The sequence below is a fragment of the Panulirus ornatus genome, chromosome 2 (genome assembly GCF_036320965.1).
Source record: "Panulirus ornatus isolate Po-2019 chromosome 2, ASM3632096v1, whole genome shotgun sequence".
Taxonomy (NCBI): Eukaryota; Metazoa; Arthropoda; class Malacostraca; order Decapoda; family Palinuridae; genus Panulirus; species Panulirus ornatus.
Window position 1 is genome coordinate 93,976,869 of NC_092225.1, and position 26,235 is coordinate 94,003,103.

A 26,235-nucleotide genomic window follows, 5' to 3' on the forward strand; every position below is an offset into this window, starting at 1 on the left:
CCCGCTGGGGGGGGGGGGGGGGATAGGAGCAGCGGGGTTTGGGGGGGGCCTTCTTCTCCACATCCCCCAGAGCGAGGTCTTGAGGGAGGTACACGGATAAGGGCAAAGATTCCCCCGGGCTGTGATTGGCTCTCAGCAGTTACTGAGGAACGGAGGCGACCAGACCAGACCAGACCAGACTAGACCAGACCAGACCAGACCAGGGTGTCGGATGTTCTCCTGAAACACACACACACACACACACAACGACATTCTCTCTCTCTCTCTCTCTCTCTCTCTCTCTCTCTCTCTCTCTCTCTCTCTCTCTCTCTCTCTCTCTCTCTCTATTCATCTATATACATTATATATAGGAAGATGAAATCGCACTTCAGTAGTTCATACAATTTCATTTACCATGCAAATTTCCTATACATGTGGCACGACATGTTTCAGTGGAGACAGTCCACTTCATCAGGTGTCAGTACTTAACAAAGTTACTTAAATCCCAACATCACACTTGATTTCTGCCGTCCAATCAAGTGTGATGTTGGGATTTAAATAACCTCGTTAAGACCTGACACCTGATGAGGTGGACTGTCTCCACTGAAACATGTCGTGCCACATGTATAGAAAAATTTACATGTTAAATGAAATTTGTATGAACTCCTACTGAAGTGCGATTTCACCTTCATATATGTTTACATTTGTCTATTAGACAACAGCCACCCAGGGAAGTACTACCCTCCTAACTCAGGAGTGTGGAAGTGAAGGCCGGAACCATCTTACACCTTTGGTCTCACCGTAATGACTCGTCCACATATTCGGTCCACTAAAACGTAAGCTGCTGTGATGTCTTAAATTCATGTACCTCCCATGCAGTACCCCATTCTTCCGTGGGCTCCTTAGTGAGGCTACACGTGCCCTTCTGGTCACAAAAAAAAAAAAAAACCGTGCAGACCGAAAACACCTCCTCCTCCCTCACCCTTCTCCCACAATTCCAAGGTACAATGTTCACTAGGGATAAGGGGGGACACTAAAGTAGGCGGTGGTGTCTTGCTCTTCGTTAAATCAAGCTCATTTCAATCCTGTAGTGAAAATAATTATTGTGGAAATTCAAGATACACTACATAAGAGAATAATGACAATGAGGTTAGATTATAGGCCCCCACAGCACAGACACCAGAGGTAGACGAAGGATTTTACGATCATTTAGACGAAATTTGTAACGAACAAGATTCTAGCATAAGAAGAGATTTCAACATACAGGTGTCTAACTATGGTGAATCCCTTTCCAGTCGCTCAGGGCGTGGAATCTATCCTAAATTTTCTTGGTGGTGCCCTAATCCAATTAGTCGAGAAACCTACTCGCGACGAAAATATGTAAGATTTATTTCTAATGGCAAACGAGGGTCTTCTGAATGTTGTTGAAGTTGGAGATAAGTCTGGCACAAGCGATCACCGACAAACTACTTTTGAGGTCGCTTTAAAAATCGCATGTAATGTTGGTCTACAAGACAGTAAGGAAGTAATACACGATTTTAAACGTGCAAATCTTAAATGATCTTCGCATTGCTCTGGACAGCCAAACTTGGGGTGACAAAGTCAATGAAAACAACTTGAACATGGTTTGGATAAGTTTCAGTAAAACTTTCAAAGCAGTAGAGGGAACATTAAGTGCCAATGGGTAGTAAGCAGTCTATTTCTCAAACGAAGTATTTATGATGGAAGACACAACCAACGTCCCTAATCCAGTTTCACAGATAAGAAAGAAAAACGTCCTTCAACAAACTGGCATAAAAAAAAACTGAAAATATAATATCAACAATAAACGGAATGAAAACATAAAAAAAAAACGGCAGACAATGATACACTTAATTCGAGAACGATGAAAGGGGCGAACTTTTCAATAAGTCACTTGCCACATGAAAAGTTCCAGACTCCTGAGGGCAGGATGTAAGTAAACCTCGCTTGTACCAAACGATAAGAACAGAGTTAAAAACTCGTCGTAAGAACATTCAAGAACATTCCAGAATGTTCTGTGGCATTGATGTAAAGTTGATTTGCCTGGAGTTCTATGTCCTCATTCATGACCCTGCTATCATTCTGTATGATTGTGACATGTGAATGCATTATTGTGATTTGTTAGTTGTAACTGTGATTTCTCTGCTGCTCAGACACAAGGTAAAGTACGTGGTACATCAACACAGTTTAACTCTTCAGCCATCGGACAGAAAACGAGATGGTGGAATCCAACATATTCTACCATCTCTCCCTCCATCACCTTCCTCAGGACCTATCTTCAGCCATCCTGTGTCAGTGTCATATATATATATATATATATATATATATATATATATATATATATATATATGTGTGTGTGTGTGTGTGTGTGTGTGTGTGTGTGTGTGTGTGTGTTACCGGACTCTGCCTGTTTGGGGCTGTAGAGCGAGCGAAAAGTCACCTTCGGCGCACCTGCATCACTGGGAGTAAAAATCTCGTCACACGACTACTCACTCCAAAGGAATCTACATTACCCTACTACAGGAAGTAGAGCAACCTTGGGTTTGCAGGAGCCTTTAGAGAGGTCGTGGGGTCGATGGACTGTACATTTCTGTGATGTCTGAAAGCCTTTGAAGCTGTCCACTCTCCAAAATAAAGACAGATAGAGGAAGTTCGATTTCAAGGCAGGTGTTGTTAGGGATAGGAGAGAACACACACACACACACACACACACACACACACACACACCACACATCATAAAGTGTAACAAACCGGTTTTCCTCAGGGGTCAGTGTTGGTACCATAAGTATCATACATCCATGCCAATAGCGTGCGTGAAGTCGATAAGATCAAACTACAATATGAAAGCCAAAAGGGATGTCTAAACTATAGATGAAGTAAATAGGCGTAAAATGAATCAACGCGACTTATCATCAAATGCAGCATTGGCCAGCCAGACAGACAGACGATCGAGGGAATTCAAGTCTTTATAGATATGTGACGAGGATGGGAAATGTGTGAGGTTAAAACTGTGGCAATCTTACTGGTGGAAAACTAGTTATAAAAACCGACGAAAGGAATGTTGGTGTCTCGACCAAGCAGAATGTATCACCGGGAGAGATCAGGTGACAAGGACAATGAAGTAAGGAAACTATGTATACAACACAGTGTCATAACTCTTCTCTTGTTATTGTGAACTGGACGATATTCCTAACAGTTAACATGCACATTAAGAAGGTATGCTGAAGTTCAGCAGAGGGTAGAACAGAGAGGCGAGATTTTTTTTTGACCTAAAGTTGGATTTCTCGTTCTTATCCTGTTAAACTCCATGCAGGTTTACTTCACCAACGCACGTTCTCATATTCTTGCATGTCTGTTATAACCGACTGTTGTTGGCAGAGAGAATATAAGGTAAAGGAGGGAGAGAGAAAGAAGGCTTCTTCTTACACTTCCCTCCACACCTCATCCACCACACAACAGGGACAGGACATAGCCTCGATATGGGCTAAAAGGAGCATCCATCTGTCTCTCCCAAGCACCTTTTCGCCTCTACCTGATGGCGTCTACATCTCAGCACCTTTGGGCCTCCCTGTGTGAGGAAGCTCGGAGGAAATACCAAAGGGAAGATGGTCCGCTGGAACGCACCGAAGGGAAGATGGTCCGCTGGAACGCACCGAAGGGAAGATGGTCCGCTGGAACGCACCGAAGGGAAGATGGTCCGCTGGAACGCACCGAAGGGAAGATGGTCCGCTGGAACGCACCGAAGACAACGTAGGACAAGAAGAGAGTGGAATGATTTGCGAAGTGAGGAGAGAGGCGCCGGCCAGGGCCCGCCCCGCCCAAGGGCAACGTCGGGATGCCCCAAGGGCAACGTCAGGAAGCGTCCTGAAGATTCCTACAGGAATGTTAGACTCGACCAAGTCCTCGACATGCCACGGGACTCGAACCCGGGTGGACAAAAGGTGAGAGAGGGAACGTCGGACAGGAGTCAGGAAATGGCGCTTAGGAAGTGGTGTTGCGGGAAGAATATGGGTAATGGGCAGGTGGGACATGCTGGACACGTGGAACGAGGTGGACACGTGGGGCAAGCTGGACACGTGGAACGAGGTGGACACGTGGGACAAGCTGGACACGTGGGACATGCTGGAAACGTGGGACACGTTGGACATGCTGGACACGTGGAACATGCTGGACACAAGGGACAAGCTGGACACGTGGAACAAGCTGGACGAAGATGAGGCGACGGTTGACAACAGTGAAAATTGTTCAGAACAAAAAAAAAAGAAAAACATGAGGTTCCCTACTGGATGTTCAACAGTGGAACGACCCTTACCTTTATGTATGACCAGGTAATTACACACACACACACACACACACACATATATATATATATATATATATATATATATATATATATATATATATATATATATACACAAACAGATAGACAGATAGATAGACAGATAGATAGATAGATAGATAGATAGATAGATAGATAGATAGATAGATAGATGTATATGAATGATTTCACTCTTAGCTTTTGACAGTTTGATATCAATGCTTCACATGTGCGTGATCCACTGCAACATATGCAGGTGTTACCGGACGTTGCCCACATGTGGTCACACCTCGACGAGGAGGAGCACTGTCTCCCCCAGGGAAATCCCCACTCCAGAGGGAGTCCATCATTTCCCAATGCTCCTTATTGTAGCGCAGCCTTAATGCTCAGGGGAAAGTTGGAAGAAAGGCCAGCACTTTACATAACTGTTATACTAATACATATATATACATCTATATGTAGATTTATATATGTGTGTCATTTCTCCCCCCCCCCCACCCTCCTCTCTCCTTTCCCTCCCTTCCCCCCCCAAGCAACGCGAGTGTGTGAGGGGGGGGGGAGGGAGAGGGGGATAAGTGGCGGAAGTGGAGTGAGAATATAGGGCACCACGGGTTTTACACTGCTTTAGTTACGTGTGTGTTGCCCACGGCGACCAGCCCAATATATACATGGCCCCCGGGGGGGGGGGGGGCATGGCGCCCCCCCCTCCTCCTGTCTACCCCCCTTCTCCCCATCCCCCCCTCCCCCAAACCTTACCCCTTCCTCCGGTAACAGGGGGCAGACTCAACTCCCCTTCTTCCCGCCCCTCCCTACACACACACACACACACACACACATCCCTCATGAGCTGCCTGCCAGTTGATGTGACCTTTGATGCATACTTATACATTTAAGCATATATATATATATATATATATATATATATATATATATATATATATATATATATATATATATATATTCAACCATTGTGAGGCTAGATGGACTGAGATGGTAGGCTATGCAGGGGATCCAGGCGCTACCAGGGAAACGTGGAAAGGTCCTAGGAAGGTGTAGAATATGAGGAGGAGGAGGAGGTGGAGGTGGTGGTAGGACTGGGCTGAGTAGCGTGTATCCCGTCACTGCAGGAGACACATACCTGTGGTGCTCGCCCCCTCCCTCTTCTTCCCCAACTGCCTCGGCAAACTAGGTCAAAATTATACGAGCGAGGAACGCATGTGAGCAAGAGTTATATAACTTATTGTATAATTCATTATACAGCCCACTGACATTCCCGGTCTTCCCCTTATATATATATATATATATATATATATATATATATATATATATATATATATATATATATATATATATATATATATATATAAGTTTATGATACTAATTATAACCTTGATACCAGTGAAGGTCTATACCAACTAGATAACTTTATTGTTGATAAGATTTGTAAACAATTCCCCCTCTTGTCCACATAATAAGTTTGTGATACGCTCGTTGTCTGTCTTGGACAATCGCATGTTTACCAAATGGCGTCATAGCTACGTCTTCTTCGATGTATATCAACTGACTGTTATATTTCTCTCTTGTGTCTCTCCTGATGATGTGATTATTACACGAAAGTGCACTTGGGAGCTTATCGTGTTTCATTTTCCCCGTGGACTCATAGGAATGTACTTGATCACGCGCAAAATTGTGATCCTTTCCAATATATATATATATATATATATATATATATATATATATATATATATATATATATATATATATATATATATATAAACAACAATATATTATACAAATCAATTACAGGTATTACGATGAGTTTTATATAACAACTGCCAATCCCTCCTCATCAAAGCAGTACAGGAAATGTAACCACATTCGACGCAATGATGCAAATTTATTTGACAACCATATGCAAATTAGCTGACAATTCTCGAAACACGGTCGGTGTAAAATGCCTCCAAGACTCGGGTTGAACTATAGCCAAAGTTTTGTGTTTTGAAACTATATAACATATCTACATACCTGCCACGTATTCCCTGCGTGTCGTAGAAGACGACTAAAAGGGGAGGGAGCGGGGGGCTGGAAATCCTCCCCTCTCGTTTTTTTTTTTTTTTAATTTTCCAAAAGAGGGAACAGAGAAGGAGGCCAAGTGAGGATATTCCCTCAAAGACCCAGTCCTCTGTTCTCAACGCTACCTCGCTAATGCGGGAAATGGCGAATAGTATGAAAGAAACAATATATATATATATACATATATATATATATATATATATATATATATATATATATATATATATATATACATATATATATGTATATATATGTGTAGGGCGTTATTCCACGCTCTATATGTGTTCTACATATGTAACATGTGACATATACAAGACCAAAGGATACATAAAGATTCCTCTTGTCTCTTTTACATAAGACACACATTCCTTCTTCTTGTTTAAGAGGGATTTTCATTTACACTCATACACCTCATTTACAAAGTCATAATTTATTTTTTTGTGTGTGTGTTTTCTCTTCAAGAAACACTCCGTTGTTTACAGTTTACGAACTTGTTTTACAGGCAGATTCTCATGGTTTACAAGTCATGGATCAATTTTTTTTACAGGCATATGATAATAGTTTTCAAGTCATGGATCTTTTTTTCACATGCATGTACCCATGATTTACAATCTTGTTTTACAGGCAAATATATCCATCACTTACAAGTCATGGCCATTATTTACATGTACAAAGCATGGATTTTTTTTCTTTTTTACAGACATACACCCATCATTTACATGTCACGGGCAGGCACCCATTATTTACACTTCTATCATTTACAAATGAAGGATATCTTTTTTTTTCAACAAACACTATTCTTTTACGTCCCTAAGTAATTACAAGTCCTTAAGCATCATCCCCAGGAAGCTACAAGCCCTTGAGGTCCCTCTCCAAGAAACTACAAGCCCTTAAGGTCCCTCTCCAAGAAGCTACAAGCCCTTAAGGTCCCTCTCCAAGAAGCTACAAGCCCTTTAGGTCCCTCTCTAAGAAGCTACAAGCCCTTAAGGTCCCTCTTTAAGAGTCTACAAGCCCTTAAGGTCCTCTTTAAGAGTCTACAAGCCCTTAAGGTCCCTCTTTAAGAGTCTACAAGCCCTTAAGGTCCCTTTTTAAGAAGCTACAAGCCCTTAACGTCCCTCTTCAAGAGTCTACAAGCCCTTAAAGTCCCTTTTTAAGAAGCTACAAGCCCTTAATGTCCCTCTCGAAGAAGCTACAAGCCCTTAAATTCTATTTTCAGGAAATCACAAGCCCTTAAGGGTTTTCTCCGCGACGCGACCATGTCCTTATGGGCCTACGTTTTCTCCGGGTGTTTACGTAAGGGCCGGTCATCCGTTCTCTCTCACCTGCAGTCGGCATCACCCATTTTCTTTCACTCGGTCACACTTTCTTCTCCCAGGGCAAGCACCGACATAGATCCCCCCCTATAGCCAAGGACAGGTTAAAGAACACCCTGATCATCCTAGAAACCGCAGAATCGAACATGAGAACGGGAGAACACATGAAGTGTATCGACAAGTGGTGAGTGTCTTATGTCTGGCAATTTGTTGTTTGGCGAGAGAATGTGTTTGTTCAGCGGCTCTGTGTTTGTTTAGCCTCTCCGGAGCGGGTTTTGTTGCTCCTCAACATGCTGGGGAGGGAAAATATATATATATATACCGCTCAAGCGAGACTGGATGAAGGTTAATGCTTCTTTAAACACCTGGCTCAGTTTAGCGAGCTTCACACACCTGGCTCTGTATACCGTACGTCACACATGCCTGGCTCTCTGTACACCGTACGTCAAATACCCGGCTCTGTATACCGTGCGTCACACATACCTGGCTCTATAACTGTGCGTCACACATACCTGGCTCTGTAACTGTGCGTTACACATACCTGGCTCTGTAACACCGTGCGTCACACATACCTGGCTCTGTATATCATCCGTCATATACCTACCTCTGTATACAGTGCGTCACACACCTGGCTCTGGATACCGTGCGCTACACAACTTGCTCTGTATACCATGCGTCATATACCTGGCTCTGTATACAGTGTGTCAAGCACCTGGCTCTGTATACCGTGCGTCAAATATCTGGTACTGTATACCGCGCGTCCCACACCTGGCTCTGTAAGTACCTGCGTCACATACCTGCCTCTCTCTATCATAAATGTGACTCCGTCGTCCCTTCGTAACTCGCCTCGATCAGTCTTACCTGCGTCACATATGACACTCACTCTCCCTAGGTCACACACCTGGTCTTGCTGCGTCACACACCAGGCACGAACCTGGCTCTGTCCGCTGCGTCACTAAACCGGGCTCTGTCCTCCGTGCGTCACATATACTTTTGCCATTTTTTGCGTCACACACACACCTGGCTCTATCCTCTTTACGTCACACACCTGAATCTTTCCTCTTTGCCTCACACATATGGCTCTCTTATGCTTTAGCTGGGAGCACAAGTTACAAGGATTAATGTATGAAAACAGACCTTGAGAACTATGAAAAGTTAAGTTTTATATATATATATATTATCCCTGGGGATAGGGGAGAAAGAATACTTCCCACGTATTCCCTGCGTGTCGTAGAAGGCGACTAAAAGGGGAGGGAGCGGGGGGGCTGGAAATCCTCCCCTCTCGTTTTTTTTTTTTTTTTCTAATTTTCCAAAAGAGGGAACAGAGAAGGGGGCCAGGTGAGGATATTCCCTCTAAGGCCCAGTCCTCTGTTCTTAACGCTACCTCGCTAACGCAGGAAATGGCGAATAGTTTAAAAGAAAAGAATATATATATATATATATATATATATATATATATATATATATATATATATATATATATATATATATATATATATCCTCCTCGTAGGCTCAGAGTGGGGTGCCTAAATGTGTGTGGATGTAACCAAGATGTGAAAAAAGGAGAGATAGGTAGTATGTTTGAGGAAAGGAACCTGCATGTTTTGGCTCTGAGTGAAACGAAGCTCAAGGGTAAAGGGGAAGAGTGGTTTGGAAATGTCTGGGGAGTGAAGTCAGGGGTTAGTGAGAGGACAAGAGCAAGGGAAGGAGTAGCAATACTCCTAAAACAGGAGTTGTGGGAGTATGTGATAGAATGTAAGAAAGTAAATTCCCGATTAATATGGGTAAAATTGAAAGTTGATGGAGAGAGGTGGGTGATTATTGGTGCATATGCACCTGGGCATGAGAAGAAAGATCATGAGAGGCAAGTGTTTTGGGAGCAGCTAAATGAGTGTGTTAGCGGTTTTGATGCACGAGACCGGGTTATAGTGATGGGTGATTTGAATGCAAAGGTGAGTAATGTGGCAGTTGAGGGAATAATTGGTATGCATGGGGTGTTCAGTGTTGTAAATGGAAATGGTGAAGAGCTTGTAGATTTATGTGCTGAAAAAGGACTGATGATTGGGAATACCTGGTTTAAAAAGCGAGATATACATAAGTATACTTATGTAAGTAGGAGAGATGGCCAGAGAGCGTTATTGGATTACGTGTTAATTGACAGGCGTGCGAAAGAGAGACTTTTGGATGTCAATGTGCTGAGAGGTGCAACTGGAGGGATGTCTGATCATTATCTTGTGGAGGCTAAGGTGAAGATTAGTATGGGTTTTCAGAAAAGAAGAGTGAATGTTGGGGTGAAGAAGGTGGTGAGAGTAAGTGAGCTTGGGAAGGAGACCTGTGTGAAGAAGTATCAGGAGAGACTGTGTACAAAATGGAAAAAGGTGAGAACAATGGAAGTAAGGGGAGTGGGGGAGGAATGGGATGTATTTAGGGAATCAGTGATGGATTGCGCAAAAGATGCTTGTGGCATGAGAAGAGTGGGAGGTGGGCTGTTTAGAAAGGGTAGTGAGTGGTGGGATGAAGAAGTAAGAGTATTAGTGAAAGAGAAGAGAGAGGCATTTGGACGATTTTTGCAGGGAAAAAATGCAATTGAGTGGGAGAAGTATAAAGAAAGAGACAGGAGGTCAAGAGAAAGGTGCAAGAGGTGAAAAAAAGGGCAAATGAGAGTTGGGGTGAGAGACTATCAGTAAATTTTAGGGAGAATAAAAAGATGTTCTGGAAGGAGGTAAATAGGGTGCGTAAGACAAGGGAGCAAATGGAAACTTCAGTGAAGGGCGTAAATGGGGAGGTGATAACAAGTAGTGGTGATGTGAGAAGGAGATGGAATGAGTATTTTGAAGGTCTGTTGAATGTGTCTGATGACAGAGTGGCAGATATAGGGTGTTTGGGTCGAGGTGGTGTGCAAAGTGAGAGGGTTAGGGAAAATGATTTGGTAAACAGAGAAGAGGTAGTAAAAGCTTTGCGGAAGATGAAAGCCGGCAAGGCAGCAGGTTTGGATGGTATTGCAGTGGAATTTATTAAAAAAGGGGGTGACTGTATTGTTGACTGGTTGGTAAGGTTATTTAATGTATGTTTGACTCATGGTGAGGTGCCTGAGGATTGGCGGAATGCGTGCATAGTGCCATTGTACAAAGGCAAAGGGGATAAGAGTGAGTGCTCAAATTACAGAGGTATAAGTTTGTTGAGTATTCCTGGTAAATTATATGGGAGGGTATTGATTGAGAGGGTGAAGGCATGTACAGAGCATCAGATTGGGGAAGAGCAGTGTGGTTTCAGAAGTGGGAGAGGATGTGTGGATCAGGTGTTTGCTTTGAAGAATGTATGTGAGAAATACTTAGAAAAGCAAATGGATTTGTATGTAGCATTTATGGATCTGGAGAAGGCATATGATAGAGTTGATAGAGATGCTCTGTGGAAGGTATTAAGAATATATGGTGTGGGAGGCAAGTTGTTAGAAGCAGTGAAAAGTTTTTATCGAGGATGTAAGGCATGTGTACGTGTAGGAAGAGAGGAAAGTGATTGGTTCTCAGTGAATGTAGGTTTGCGGCAGGGGTGTGTGATGTCTCCATGGTTGTTTAATTTGTTTATGGATGGGGTTGTTAGGGAGGTAAATGCAAGAGTCTTGGAAAGAGGGGCAAGTATGAAGTCTGTTGGGGATGAGAGAGCTTGGGAAGTGAGTCAGTTGTTGTTCGCTGATGATACAGCGCTGGTGGCGGATTCATGTGAGAAACTGCAGAAGCTGGTGACGGAGTTTGGTAAAGTGTGTGGAAGAAGAAAGTTAAGAGTAAATGTGAATAAGAGCAAGGGTATTAGGTACAGTAGGGTTGAGGGTCAAGTCAATTGGGAGGTGAGTTTGAATGGAGAAAAACTGGAGGAAGTGAAGTGTTTTAGATATCTGGGAGTGGATCTGTCAGCGGATGGAACCATGGAAGCGGAAGTGGATCATAGGGTGGGGGAGGGGGCGAAAATTTTGGGAGCCTTGAAAAATGTGTGGAAGTCGAGAACATTATCCCGGAAAGCAAAAATGGGTATGTTTGAAGGAATAGTAGTTCCAACAATGTTGTATGGTTGCGAGGCGTGGGCTATGGATAGAGTTGTGCGCAGGAGGATGGATGTGCTGGAAATGAGATGTTTGAGGACAATGTGTGGTGTGAGGTGGTTTGATCGAGTAAGTAACGTAAGGGTGAGAGAGATGTGTGGAAATAAAAAGAGCGTGGTTGAGAGAGCAGAAGAGGGTGTTTTGAAATGGTTTGGGCACATGGAGAGAATGAGTGAGGAAAGATTGACCAAGAGGATATATGTGTCGGAGGTGGAGGGAACGAGGAGAAGAGGGAGACCAAATTGGAGGTGGAAAGATGGAGTGAAGAGGATTTTGTGTGATCGGGGCCTGAACATGCAGGAGGGTGAAAGGAGGGCAAGGAATAGAGTGAATTGGAGCGATGTGGTATACAGGGGTTGACGTGCTGTCAGTGGATTGAATCAAGGCATGTGAAGCGTCCGGGGTAAACCATGGAAAGCTGTGTAGGTATGTATATTTGCGTGTGTGGACGTGTGTATGTACATGTGTATGGGGAGGGTTGGGCCATTTCTTTCGTCTGTTTCCTTGCGCTACCTCGCAAACGCGGGAGACAGCGACAAAGTATAAAAAAAAAAAAAAAAAAAAAAATATATATATATATATATACCACACCCAAATTGGTTATTGACTTTCAAATCTGGTTACATCACTTAGAGAAACACAAAAAATGAACCGAGAGGATACATAGGTACATACAATAGGGGGGGGGGGGGGGTATACTACACCTCTATCCACCATGGAAGAGAGAAGAGAGAGGGGTGACCTGATCACACCCTTCAAAGATTCGAAATTAGCTGGACGATGGGGTTACGCGAGTCAGTTTTCTGAATGAGATACACCACCACAGTTACCACAGGCCAGGACAGGAGGCTGGTTCTTAGAGAGAGGAGGTGAAGGATGTATTGTGGTAGAGTAAGTGTGGTGCACACTAGGGAACAAGGGGACTGTGAATGCCAGCAACATGCATGGGGGTTTAAGCGTCTACTGATGATCGAGACGGTTCAGAGAGATGGGGTCCCGCGAGTGTTGGAACTCCCCTCCTGTATTGTACACATATGAGTACTTGCAGGGAAAGGTGTGTCTGTGTGTGTGTGTGTGATGTAGGGAGTGAAGGACCAGGTGTGTGAAGAGAGGAGGACAGAGCTTTTGTGTGTGAGGGAGGGAGAACAAAGCCAGGTGTGCGACACAGGGAGAGTCTCAAGCAGGTGTGAGCAAGGAGGACAGAGCCAGTTGTGTGAGGTTGGAAGGGCGGAGATAGGTGTGTAAGGCAGCTAGGGCAAGAGTCAGATGTAATACACCTGGCTTGTCATAGTGTCACACATCTGGTTCTGCTCGTAATATGCCTGGCAGTCCTCTCTACGTCAAACACCTGGCTCTCTCTGTCACACGACTGGTTTTCGTCCATCACACTACTGACTGTCACACACCCGGCTCTTTCCTCCTTGCCTCGTCATAGTCCACATACCTGGCTCTGCCCTCAATGCATCAACCAACCACAGTTTCTGTCTTCCAAGCGCTACATATGTGGATGTGACGTCCTAGCGTCACACATCCACCTCTGGCCTTCCTGCGTCACACTCACCCGAGTCTGTCCTCACTGCCTAACACCACGCACTGCCCGTCACATACCTCGCTCTACTGTCCCTGCATCACACACCTGGCTCTATTGTCCATGCATCACAAACCTGGCTCTACTGTCCCTGCATCACACACCTGGCTGTACTGTTCAAGCATCACACACCTGGCTCTATTGTCCATGCATCATACACCTGGCTCTACTGTCCATGCATCACACACCTGGCTCTACTGTCCGTGCATCACACACCTGGCTCTACTGTCCGTGCATCACACACCTGGCTCTACTGTCCCTGCATCACACACCTGGCTCTACTCTCCATGCATCACACATATGGCTCTGTTTCTCACTACATCGCACCTGGATCTGCCGTCCCTGCGTCACATAACCATCCCTATCCTCCCCTGCGTCACACACCAGGCCCTATCCTCCCTGCGTCACACACCAGGCTCTAGCCTCTCCTGCGTCACACACCAGGCCCTATCCTCCCCTGCGTCACACACCAGGCCCTATCCTCCCCTGCGTCACACACCAGGCCCTATCCTCCCCTGCGTCACACACCAGGCCCATGGAACCACACATGTGTGTGCACGTTACAAACCTGTATCTATAATAACAGTTTCAAACTCTCCGTGCGTCACACACACCAGTCTTGACCTCACTGCGTCACACGTGAGAACCTGTACCCAGGATGGTATGCCGCTGCGTCACAGGGAACAGGTCTGGCCGGTATAAACTTACCGCCGTCACGGACAACATGCTGGACCAACACGTAGACAATATAGTTATTCTTTCCCCAGTATTATCACCACCCGCGAGGCACCAGCTCATCAACTCAGTGGACAGGAAGAGCAACGGATCACACACACACACACACACACACACACACACACACACACACACACACACACACATATAAATATATATATATATATATATATATATATATATATATATATATATATATATATATATATATATATATATATATATATTTTTTTTTTTTATACTATTCGCCATTTCCAGCAATAGCGAGGTAGCGTTAAGAACAAAGGACTGGGCCTTTGAGGGAATATCCTCACCTGGCCCCCTTCTCTGTTCCCTCTTGTGGAAAACTAAAAAAAAAAAAAAAAAAAAAAAAACGAGAGGGGAGGATTTCCAGCCCCCCGCTCCCTCCCCTTTTAGTCGCCTTCTACGACACGCAGGGAATACGTGGGAAGTATTCTTTCTCCCCTATCCCCAGGGATAATATATATATATATATATATATATATATATATATATATATATATATATATATATATATATATATATTGATGAGGCTCGTTAGTGCGTCACCAAGTGTGTGTGTGTGTGTGGAGAGAGAGAGAGAGAGAGAGAGAGAGAGAGAGAGAGAGAGAGAGAGAGAGAGAGAGAGAGAGAGAGGTGTTCTTTGTTTGCCATATATAGATGGCCAGAGACTCGCTATACCTCTCCGCCACACACCAGCAGCCTCATCATCCACTACACCAACACAGTACTTTGTTGCTGTGAAGTCGACTACCCTAACTGTGGGATGGGATGGGCTATCACTTCCTCCTCCTCCTCCTTCTTCTACTCACACTTCTCCCTATAGAATGTCCTTGTTAGTATGTTCTCTCTATATACTACATGGTGCTCCTTCATAGATATTTTTCCGACCAGCTGTTGAGCCAGAGGGAGAGGTGGGCGAGTGAGACGCCATCCGCTTTAATGAACTTGTCTCCATCGACATCGGTGGATGAGGTTGTTGATTTCGCCTCTAATAGTCCTGTTATCATCTTCCAGCACATAACTTCATGGGCCACCATCAGGTTCCCCCCTGTCATCTACCCTTTCCCATGTATCAAAAACAAAGGCCATTCCCACCTACCACACACCCAGAGCGTCACTCCAACAAGCACCCATTCATACCACGTCCAGCAACCATCCAAACCATACCATATCATTAGTCTTGTGATCATCATTTTTTTTTTCTCTTAATACTGACATCTCCAGTTGTGGACAAGTCCTCCATATGGAAGCCAGCTAGGCCTTGAAGGAAATACGCAAAAGGGCTAAAGAGACACGAGAAGGAAAGTGATTAAAGGAATGATTATGTAAAGTTTTTGGAGGAGGTGAAAAAATCTGCTTTTTGACAGAGCCAGATCGCAATTACTTAAGACAGACATGAAGTGGCACAAAGAGTTCGAAAGGTTAGAGGTGTTGAGGAAGAAATAAACATCACAACGGCCCATCCTTGAGTTGCTGACGGCCACAGAATAATCCCGTGACGCAGCAGCTTGCCCAGTATTACGCAGTTTAGCTAGTGGTGTGGTGGGGGGGTAAACAAGCAGCCAGTTCTCGGGAGCAGGAACCGAAGCAATACCTACAAAAGAGGGAAAGTGAACCAACAATCGCAACGTGGGGGATGTGGGTCAACTTTCGAGGTCAGACTGGGGAAAGTTGATGAGTTGCACTCAACTCTGCGTCAAGTCAGGATGTAGAGCCACAACCATCCCAGATGTGAGAGCAGTACACACACACATACAAGGACGGATCATTCATTCGTATAATCAACCATGATATACGTACTACCATGAACTCAAGACTACCATTCCATGTAAGTTTAAAGTACCATTATCAAATGCCATAACCCACCCCAAAGCTACCAAACAAAGACCAGCCATTTTGACCGTCAATCAAACCACTCTCGTCCTCAACCATCCACATGGCTCTAGATCGCCACAATCCCAACCACACCACGACTACCACACCACGACGTCCACCCACCCAGTCCACTCACCACTCCCTCTTTGTCTTCCACTACATTCCTCGACCTCTTGTCAGAACTTCCTCCTATAGCGGAGGGCAGGTGCGTGCGTGTGTGGAGAGAGAGAGAGAGAGAGAGAGAGAGAGAGAGAGAGAGAGAGAGAGAGAGAGAGAGAGAGAGTCCTCTTTTAATATCTTCGTCTATAACACAGCACGCCAGTGTAGTGTGTGTGTGTGTGTAGCATGGGCGACCAACATGGTCTATGGTGGTGAGGTGTGGGCAGCCGAGCGCTCACATGACCCACCCTGTGTGTGCGGGAGTGGGAGTCAACACCTGACGTCACCGTTGCCACTCCCTGACCCCAGCCACACACACACACACACACACACACAACGCTTCACTGTCTCAGCCATGGGTTCGAATCATCCATCTTAAACCCTTTAAGTTTTCTCTACTTTCCCATCTCTATGTCCTGATACCACTCGCATCTTTCCCACGTCATTACTATCTATCTTCCGTTCTATATTATACACATATTCCATCTATCACATTCTTACTGTTTATTGATATATTATCGTCATTGTCTCGCTCTCACACTGCACTATGTCTGTTCATTTCTGGTGACACACCTATAAACTTCTCTCTCTATTGTCTACCCATTTTCTCTCCTCTACATTCTATCAATGGGGAGACTTAAGTAAGAAGCGTTCTTTCAGTTTCTCTTTACCCATTTCCCTACCCATAACCCAGTCTTGTACGTTGAGACACCCATCAGCAACTCTACCCATCACCTACTTCATGGGTGTGCGTCATGAGGTACATGGGAGTGTCTCATGGGGCAATTTCATGGTTATCGAGTGAGTCTTTTGACAAAACGTACCCATTAAGACCAGAGAAATGGGTTGTAATTACGCTAATGGCTTCCTAATGGTTCTTCCTCTACAGGAAGTTGATGATAAATGATTCCAAAAGTATTGATAATAAAAACCGTGGTGACAAAAGAATTCACTCTGACTCTCTTGTCTCCTCTAACTCTACCTTCGAAGACTCTAACATTCCTTCACCCTCTGATGCTCCTCTTACTAATCCTATGTCTCTCCTTGTTATCTCTTTTCGTACTGTCGGAGAGGCACATATTTCTCCCTGGACCGAAAGCAAAGACTTATGGTCTTGATGACATTCTTGAACTGAAAAAAATTTGGATTCTCGAACTTGCACCTGTGCTTGATCGTCTATTCCATTTGTGTATAAAGACCAGAACTTTTCTTTCTTCTTGGAAGAATGCGTTGGTACATCCCATCCAGAAAGAAGGGTTGACCGTTCTAACTCCTCTAACGTTTTATTGCTTTGTCTTCTAGTAATTCTAAAGACTTTGAATCCCTGAATTCCCTTATTCTGAAACATCTTGAATCTCACAGTTTATACCGGTACGGCGAGATCCACTGTGATATACTTTCCCATCTAACTAAGGTCAGGTTATCTTCTCTGAAAGATCCTGAAGAATAATGTGTTATACCTCTTAAGATGTCTAAAGCCTCTGAAAAGGTGTGGCACTGGGGGTCTCATTTCCAAGCTCCCTAGGGTCTTTGGGCCAACCTCTCTCTCTCTCTCTCTCTCTCTCTCTCTCTCTCTCTCTCTCTCTCTCTCTCTCTCTCTCTCTCTGTGTGCTCTCAGCCAATTCATTTCCTCCAAAGACGTTAATGGACCAACCTCATCCTATTTTCCCTGGCAACATCAGTGTCCCGTAAGGTCCTACCTGTCATGTCTCCTAGCCTTCCTCCTAGTCTTTCAAAAAGAGTTCCTCTCTTGAGCAGATAAGATCCACTCACATACGACTTAACATTCCATTCCACTTGCTAGACAGAGATGAGTCTCAAGCCATTGGGCTCACCAACTCTCATTCTAAAACTCACGACTCGACCTACTTACCCTGTACCACAATGTTGGTTCACTTTCCCTCCTCCATAGGTATTACTTTTTTTTTATTTTTTTGCTCCCTAGAGCTGGCTGCTTGTGTGCCTCCACCCTAGGCTAGACCATGCAATACCCTGCAAGTTGCTATGTCACATGATTACTGTCTGGTCGCTGGAAGTCAAGAGTGAGCCGTATGGATAATGATTTTCCTTCCCTACACCTCCAAGTCTGGCAACTCTTATTTCCTACCCTGTGTCTTTCCTACCGTCAATACCCTGGCCATCTTCAAAAGACAGAGATGTTTCACTTCATCCAAAATCCTTAGAATACATTTCCTCTTCCCTCCTTCGTTAATCTTTCCCTCCTGTCTCTCTTCTCGTTAACCCTTCCCTCTTCCACTCTTTCGTTAATCCTTCCCTCCTTCCACTCTTTTCGTTAATCCTTCCCTCCTTCCACTCTTTCGTTAATCCTTCCCTCCTTCCACTCTTTCGTTAATCCTTCCCTCCTTCCACTCTTTCGTTAATCCTTCCCTCCTTCCACTCTTTCGTTAATCCTTCCCTCCTTCCACTCTCTCGTTAATCCTTCCCTCCTTTCTCTCTTCTCGTTAACCTTTTTTAATATTTCAGTCAAGGCCCTGCCTTGATGTGGACTCTCGCCTATGAGTGAGGCCCAAAAGAAGCCTTAACAAAGGACAGGATCTTTAGGATACAACAGACTACTCAGAGCAGATGTATTGTTCTGAAGGATAGATGGTCCTTGGAGGAATAGACAGACACTTAAGGATAGACGGTCCTTGAAGAAATAGAAAGACACTGAAGGACAGACGGTCCTTGAAGGAACAGACAGACACTGAAGGATAGATGGTCCTTGGAGGAATAGACAAACACTGAAGGATAGATGGTCCTTGAAGAAATAGACAGACACTAAAGGATAGACGGTCCTTGGGGGAAGTAGACAGACACTGAAGGACAGATAAGTCCCTGGGAGGAACAGACAGACACTGAAGGACAGTCAAGTCCCTGGGAGAATAGAGAGACACAGAGGGATGATGGCACTGTCCAAAACATGATGAGTCTGGCTGTTGTGGTGCGTCGGTAACTGTGGTCCACGACAGGCCTGGAGGGGAGTGAGTTGCCAAGCAGGGGACAACGACGGACCCTCAAGGACAACGACAGACCCACTTGGACTACGACGGACCCACAAAGACGACAATGGACCCTCAAGGACGACCATGAACACTCAAGGACGACGACAAACACGACCCCTTTACACAAGGCAGCGAAGGCTTTACAAGGGCGACCAAAGGCAAGCTGAGGACGACGAAGGTCCTTTAAAGTACGACGAAGATCCCTTAAAGACGAAGAAGGTCCCTTAAAGACGAAGAAGGTCCCTTAAAGATGAAGATGATCCCTTAAAAAAGACGGCGAAGGTCCCTTAAAGACGAAGAAGAACCCTTAAAGACGAAGAAGATCCCTTAAAGACGAAGAAGGTCCCTTAAAGACGATGATCCCTTAAAGACGAAGAAGGTCCCTTAAAGACGAAGATGATCCCTTAAAGACGAAGAAGGTCCCTTAAAGACGAAGAAGGTCCCTTAAAGACGACGAAGAACTTTCCTTAAGGATGCCAAAGATCCCATAAAGACGAAGAAGATCCCTTAAAGGTGACGAAGATCCCTTAAAGTACGACCAAGATCCCTTAAAGACGAAGAAGATCCCTTAAAGACGGCGAAGAACTTTCCTTAAGGACGACAAAGGTTCCCTTAAAGACGACTCAGGTTCCCTAAAGTACGACGAACGTCCCTTAAAGGCGAATGTCCCTTAAAGACGACAAAGTCCCCTTAAAAGAAGAGGTCCCTTAAAGATAACAACGAAGTCTACAAGTCTGAAGGTCGACTTTGCCTTTAAGACGACGATGATGACCTTTTAAAGGATGAGAAATGTTCCTCAGGTGACTCAAGGATGAGGTACACCAAGGGTGAGGTACACCAAGGGTGAGGTACACCAAGGATGAGGTACACCAAGGATGAGGTACACCAAGGGTGAGGTACACCAAGGGTGAGGTACACCAAGGATGAGGTACACCAAGGGTGAGGTACACCAAGGATGAGGTACACCAAGGGTGAGGTACACCAAGGGTGAGGTACACCAAGGATGAGGTACACCAAGGATGAGGTACACCAAGGGTGAGGTACACCAAGGGTGAGGTACACCAAGGATGAGGTACACCAAGGATGAGGTACACCAAGGGTGAGGTACACCAAGGGTGAGGTACACCAAGGATGAGGTACACCAAGGGTGAGGTACACCAAGGATGAGGTACACCAAGGATGAGGTACACCAAGGATGAGGTACACCAAGGATGAGGTACACCAAGGGTGAGGTACACCAAGGGTGAGGTACACCAAGGATGAGGTACACCAAGGGTGAGGTACACCAAGGATGAGGTACACCAAGGATGAGGTACACCAAGGGTGAGGTACACCAAGGATGAGGTACACCAAGGATGAGGTACACCAAGGGTGAGGTACACCAAGGATGAGGTACACCAAGGGTGAGGTACACCAAGGGTGAGGTACACCAAGGGTGAGGTACACCAAGGATGAGGTACACCAAGGGTGAGGTACACCAAGGATGAGGTACACCAAGGATGAGGTACACCAAGGGTGAGGTACACCAAGGGTGAGGTACACCAAGGATGAGGTACACCAAGGGTGAGGTACACCAAGGGTGAGGTACACCAAGGATGAGGTACACCAAGGGTGAGGTACACCAAGGATGAGGTACACCAAGGATGAGGTACACCAAGGATGAGGTACACCAAGGGTGAGGTACACCAAGGATGAGGTACACCAAGGATGAGGTACACCAAGGGTGAGGTACACCAAGGATGAGGTACACCAAGGGTGAGGTACACCAAGGATGAGGTACACCAAGGATGAGGTACACCAAGGGTGAGGTACACCAAGGATGAGGTACACCAAGGATGAGGTACACCAAGGATGAGGTACACCAAGGGTGAGGTACACCAAGGATGAGGTACACCAAGGATGAGGTACACCAAGGGTGAGGTACACCAAGGGTGAGGTACACCAAGGATGAGGTACACCAAGGGTGAGGTACACCAAGGATGAGGTACACCAAGGGTATGGTACACCAGGGTGAGGTACACCAAGGATGAGGTACACCAAGGATGAGGTACACCAAGGGTGAGGTACACCAAGGATGAGGTACACCAAGGATGAGGTACACCAAGGATGAGGTACACCAAGGGTGAGGTACACCAAGGATGAGGTACACCAAGGGTATGGTACACCAGGGTGAGGTACACCAAGGATGAGGTACACCAAGGATGAGGTACACCAAGGTGAGGTACACCAAGGATGAGGTACACCAAGGATGAGGTACACAGGTAGTACACCAGGTGAGGTACACCAAGGGTGAGGTACACTATGGTACACCAGGGTGAGGTACACTATGGTAGTACACTAGGTACACAGGTGAGGTACACCAAGGTGAGGAGATAACACCAGGGTGAGGTACACCAAGGGTGAGGTACACTATGGTACACCAGGGTGAGGTACACCAAGGGTGAGGTACACTATGGTACACCAGGGTGAGGTACACTATGGTTCACCAGGGTGAGGTACACTATGGTACACCAGGGTGAGGTACACCAAGGGAGGTACACTAGTGAGTACACCAAGGGTGAGGTACACTATGGTTACACCAGGGTGAGGTACACCAAGGGTGAGGTACACTATGGTACACCAAGGGTGAGGTACACTATGGTACACCAGGGTGAGGTACACCAAGGGTGAGGTACACTATGGTACACCAGGGTGAGGTACACTATGGTACACCAGGGTGAGGTACACCAAGGGTGAGGTACACTATATTACACCAGGCTGAGGTACACCAAGGGTGAGGTGCACTTTGGTACACCAGGGTGAGGTACACCAAGGGTGAGGTACACTATGGTTCACCAGGGTGAGGTACACTATGGTACACCAGGGTGAGGTACACCAAAGGTGAGGTACACTATGGTACACCAGGGTGAGGTACACTATGGTTCACCAGGGTGAGGTACACTATGGTTCACCAGGGTGAGGTACACCAAGGGTAAGGTACACTATGGTTCACCAGGGTGAGGTACACCAAGGGTGAGGTACACTATGGTTCACCAGGGTGAGGTACACCAAGGGTGAGGTACACTATGGTACACCAGGGTGAGGTACACCAAGGGTGAGGTACACTATGGTACACCAGGGTGAGGTACACCAAGGGTGAGGTACACTATGGTACACCAGGTGAGGTACACCAAGGGTGAGGTACACTATGGTTCACCAGGGTGAGGTACACTATGGTTCACCAGGGTGAGGTACACCAAGGATGAGGTACACTATGGTACACCAGGGTGAGGTACACCAAGGGTGAGGTACACTATGGTACAACAGGGTGAGGTACACCAAGGGTGAGGTACACCAAGAGTGAGGTACACTATGGTACACCAAGGGTGAGGAGATACACCAGGGTAAGGTACACTATGGTACACTAGGGTGAGGTACACCAAGGGTGAGGAGATACACCAGGGTGAGGTACACTAGGGTGAGGTACACTATGGTACACTAGGGTGAGGTACACTATGGTACACCGGGGTGAGGTACACTATGGTACACCGGGGTGAGGTACACTATGGTACACCGGGGTGAGGTACACCAAGGGTGAGGAGATACACCAGGGTAAGGTACACCAGGGTGAGGTACACCAGGGTGAGGTGCGTCAGACCGTCACACGTCAGAGCCCAAGACGTCACTGGGTCTGGCTTCCGCCTCCTGCACGGCCCAGCTGCACGCACGCCCACTGTGCAGCTGCACACACCTGCTGCACGCCTACTGTGCAACTCCTCACCTGCTGCACGCCCAGTGTAGCTGCACACACCTGATGCACGCCCATTGTGCAGCTGCACACACCTGCTGCGCGCCCACTGTGCAACAGCACACACCTGCTACACGCTCACTCTGCAGCTGCACACACCTGCTACACGCTCACTCTGCAGCTGCACACACCTGCTGAACGCCACTCTGCAGCTGCACACACCTGCTACACGCTCACTCTGCAGCTGCACACACCTGCTGCACGCTACTCTGCAGCTGCACACACCTGCTGAACGCCACTCTGCAGCTGCATACACCTGTTGCACGCCTGTGGTGCAGCAGCAAACATTTGTTGCACGCCCACTGTACAACAGCACACACCTGCTGCTTATCACCGCGCAGCAGCACACACACCTGCTGTACGCCCACTGCGCAGCGACAAACACCTGATGCACGCCCACTGCGCAGCAACAAACACCTGTTGCACGCCCACTGAGCAGCAACAAACACCTGTTGCACGCCCACTGCGCAGCAACAAACACCTGTTGCACGCCCACTGCGCAGCAGCAAACAACTGTTGCATGCTCCTTTGTGTAACAGCAAACACCTGTTGCATGCCCAATGTGCAACAGCACACACCTGCTGCACGCTCCCTCTGCAGCTGCACACATCTGCTGCACACCCACGGTGCAGCTGCACACACCTGTTGCACGCCCATTGTGCAGCAGCTGGTCCACGCCCCTCTGAGCAAAGGACAACGCCCTTCCCTGTTACATGTACTGGCCCTAAACACCTGCTTTATGCACCACTCACTGATCCCTGTCCTATCTACAGGTGTTCAACACTCGCCATAGCCAGGAACACCTGCCACCCACCATCATAATACACTCAAGGACATCGAGTGAGTGAGTGTGTGAGTGAGTGGATGAGTGTGCAAGTGAGCGAGTAAGTGAGGGAGTGAGTGAGGGAGCTAGCGAGTGAGTGAGCGAGTGGATGAGTGAGTGAGTAAGTAAGTGAGTAAGCAAGTGAGAGAGTGAGTGAGTGAGCGAGGGAGTGAGAGAGTGGATGAGTGAGTGAGTGAGTAAGTGAGTAAGCAAGTGAGCGAGTGAGTGAGTGAGTGAGTGAGTGAGCGGGTGTGCGAGTACCGCACAAGATCATATTCCTGCGCCACCAAGCTCGGTGTTGTGTTAACGAGGAACTTCGTTTACTGCGGTAAATACATGGCCTTCCACACGGTGAACCACGTGTGGTCAACCACAAACCTTGACATGGTTTTCTCCCGCCCTCATGTGACCACCACACACACACACACACCAGAGGGGCAGATGATCGGCGACGACACACAACACTTTAAACGTAATATTGACCTTCGCCTGGGTCGAGGTTACATAAAAAAGGACGCCTCATTCCTCCCTCCATCGAGATAAGATTCATATAATTACGGGAGCTAATGACACTCTACGTCAACACACCTCTCGACATGTATTAAAAGCCTTAGTGGTGAGAGAAGGAGGAGGAGGAGTAGGTGAGAGGGTAGGTAGGTAGGTAGGTTAGGGAAGAGAGTCGAACCCGGAGTTCCATATATAGTATTCGTGGGTGGGAGTACCTCAGGGCGAGCGGCTGCCACCACCACCACACACACCTCTTCTTCTTCTTCTTCCCACACACACGCGCCTGGGCCCACCAGGACATCCATCTCGCCCTCCCTCCTGTTACCTAACTACCACACCCAATGGTTACAGCGTGTTGTCACGCATTATCCTCCACCTCCCCCTTCCCCCAGAGCTCTCTGTCACATCCGTTCGTCACGCAAAATCAGAAAAAAAAAAGGGGAGGGACTTTTCTCCCATCCCTGTAAATTTGTTACTACAACAACCTCCTCCTTCTTCTTCTCCTTCGTCAGTAGTACTCACGTGCCTGGATGATGCCGGAGTGGACGTCGAAGAAAACAGCAGCGGAGACGACGACGGAGGAGTCGGGGAGGGAACCCAGAAGGAGGTGGTTTGGGGAGGGAGGTGTCGTTAAGCCGGACGCACACAGGTCCGACGCGGACCACGGTAACCCACGAACTGACGGCCTCTCCCCTCCCCACCAGCGTCGTCCACGGCAACAACAGTGTGCCCAACACCCTCTGTGTCAGCCGGATGACGTCACCCACCCCTCCCTCCTTCTTCCTCCGCCGTTGTGGGGATCTACGCCACGCAGCTGAGCACCTCTCCTTCCATTATCTCACCTCGTCCCTCCTGCCTGGGGACTTTTCACGCGCCGTGGCGCGTCCCAACGAGAAATACACCCAATCATCAGGCGATGAATCGACCGGAAGTGACAGGGTGTTGGAGTCAGGTGGTACAGGTAAACATTACCCCCCCCTCTCCCCCCTCACCCCCCTAACCCTTCCCTCCCCCCCTTCCCCTGATATCAGGCTCGCCATGAGCGAAAGTTTCTGGGGACTCGTATCATGGACTGATCTCATTAAGTCAACCCGCTATCGCCTCCAAAAGCTTCCAGGTCTCAAAAAAAAAGAAGATAAAAAACTCTACCATCTACCTCTCTCTCTCTCTCTCCACCCCCCCCCGTGTGAGGGGCGTGGGGGGGCAGCAGCGGAGGGAGGGAGAGGGAGAGAGGGAGAGAGAGGGAGAGAGGGAGAAGGTAATGTACCATCACTGCACCGAAAAAAAAGAGAGGAAAAAAATGAGGAAAAATTAAAAAAATCTCAACTGTAACAGTAAGTAACGATCCACCATAGAGGTCGAACCCCCATGAGCTCCTCTCTCTCTCTCTCTCTCTCTCTCTCTCTCTCTCTCTCTCTCTCTCTCTCTCTCTCTCTCAGGTGTGGGGAGAGAGAGAGAGAGAGAGGTTGGGGACGAGCGCGGAGGGGATGAGCTGCTGGGGACGAGACCTCGTCACAAATCATGGGGAGGAGGGAGGGAGGAGATCAAGCGTTCAACACACTTCATTACAACGTAGAAAAGACACACACACACACACACACACACACACACACACACACACACACACACACACACACACAATGTCATTATAACTCCAATTGTCAAAGATGTCATAACACCTTTTCTTTTACATATTTTTTTTCCCCCTTGGCCTATGAGGGTCTGCCCTACAGGTGATAAGAAGGGTTGGCGCTCTCATACACCCTCCCCCCCCCCGGGAGCAGTCATGGAGGGAGAGATAAGGAACTGATAACAACGGGGTAGGAGGGGGGGGGGGGTTGGGTGGTGGTGTTATCTCTAGGGGAAGTTCTTAACCCGAAGCCTCGCGCCTCTCTCTCTCTGTGTGCCACACACACACACACACACCAAGAA

At 46.8% G+C, this 26,235-nt stretch overlaps 1 protein-coding gene across 2 annotated transcripts in view; it reads right to left on the bottom strand.

The window, feature by feature from the left end:
* Positions 1–24,980, bottom strand: part of LOC139758516 (uncharacterized) — a 105,078-nt gene extending 80,098 nt beyond the window's left edge. The window contains exon 1 of one of the 2 annotated variants that reach the window (XM_071680047.1): positions 24,826–24,980. The gene's annotated coding sequence lies outside the window, so the exon portion shown is untranslated. The remainder of the gene's footprint in view (positions 1–24,825) is intronic. The other variant, XM_071680063.1, reaches the window with a different exon arrangement.
* Between the last annotated feature and the right edge of the window lie 1,255 nt (positions 24,981–26,235).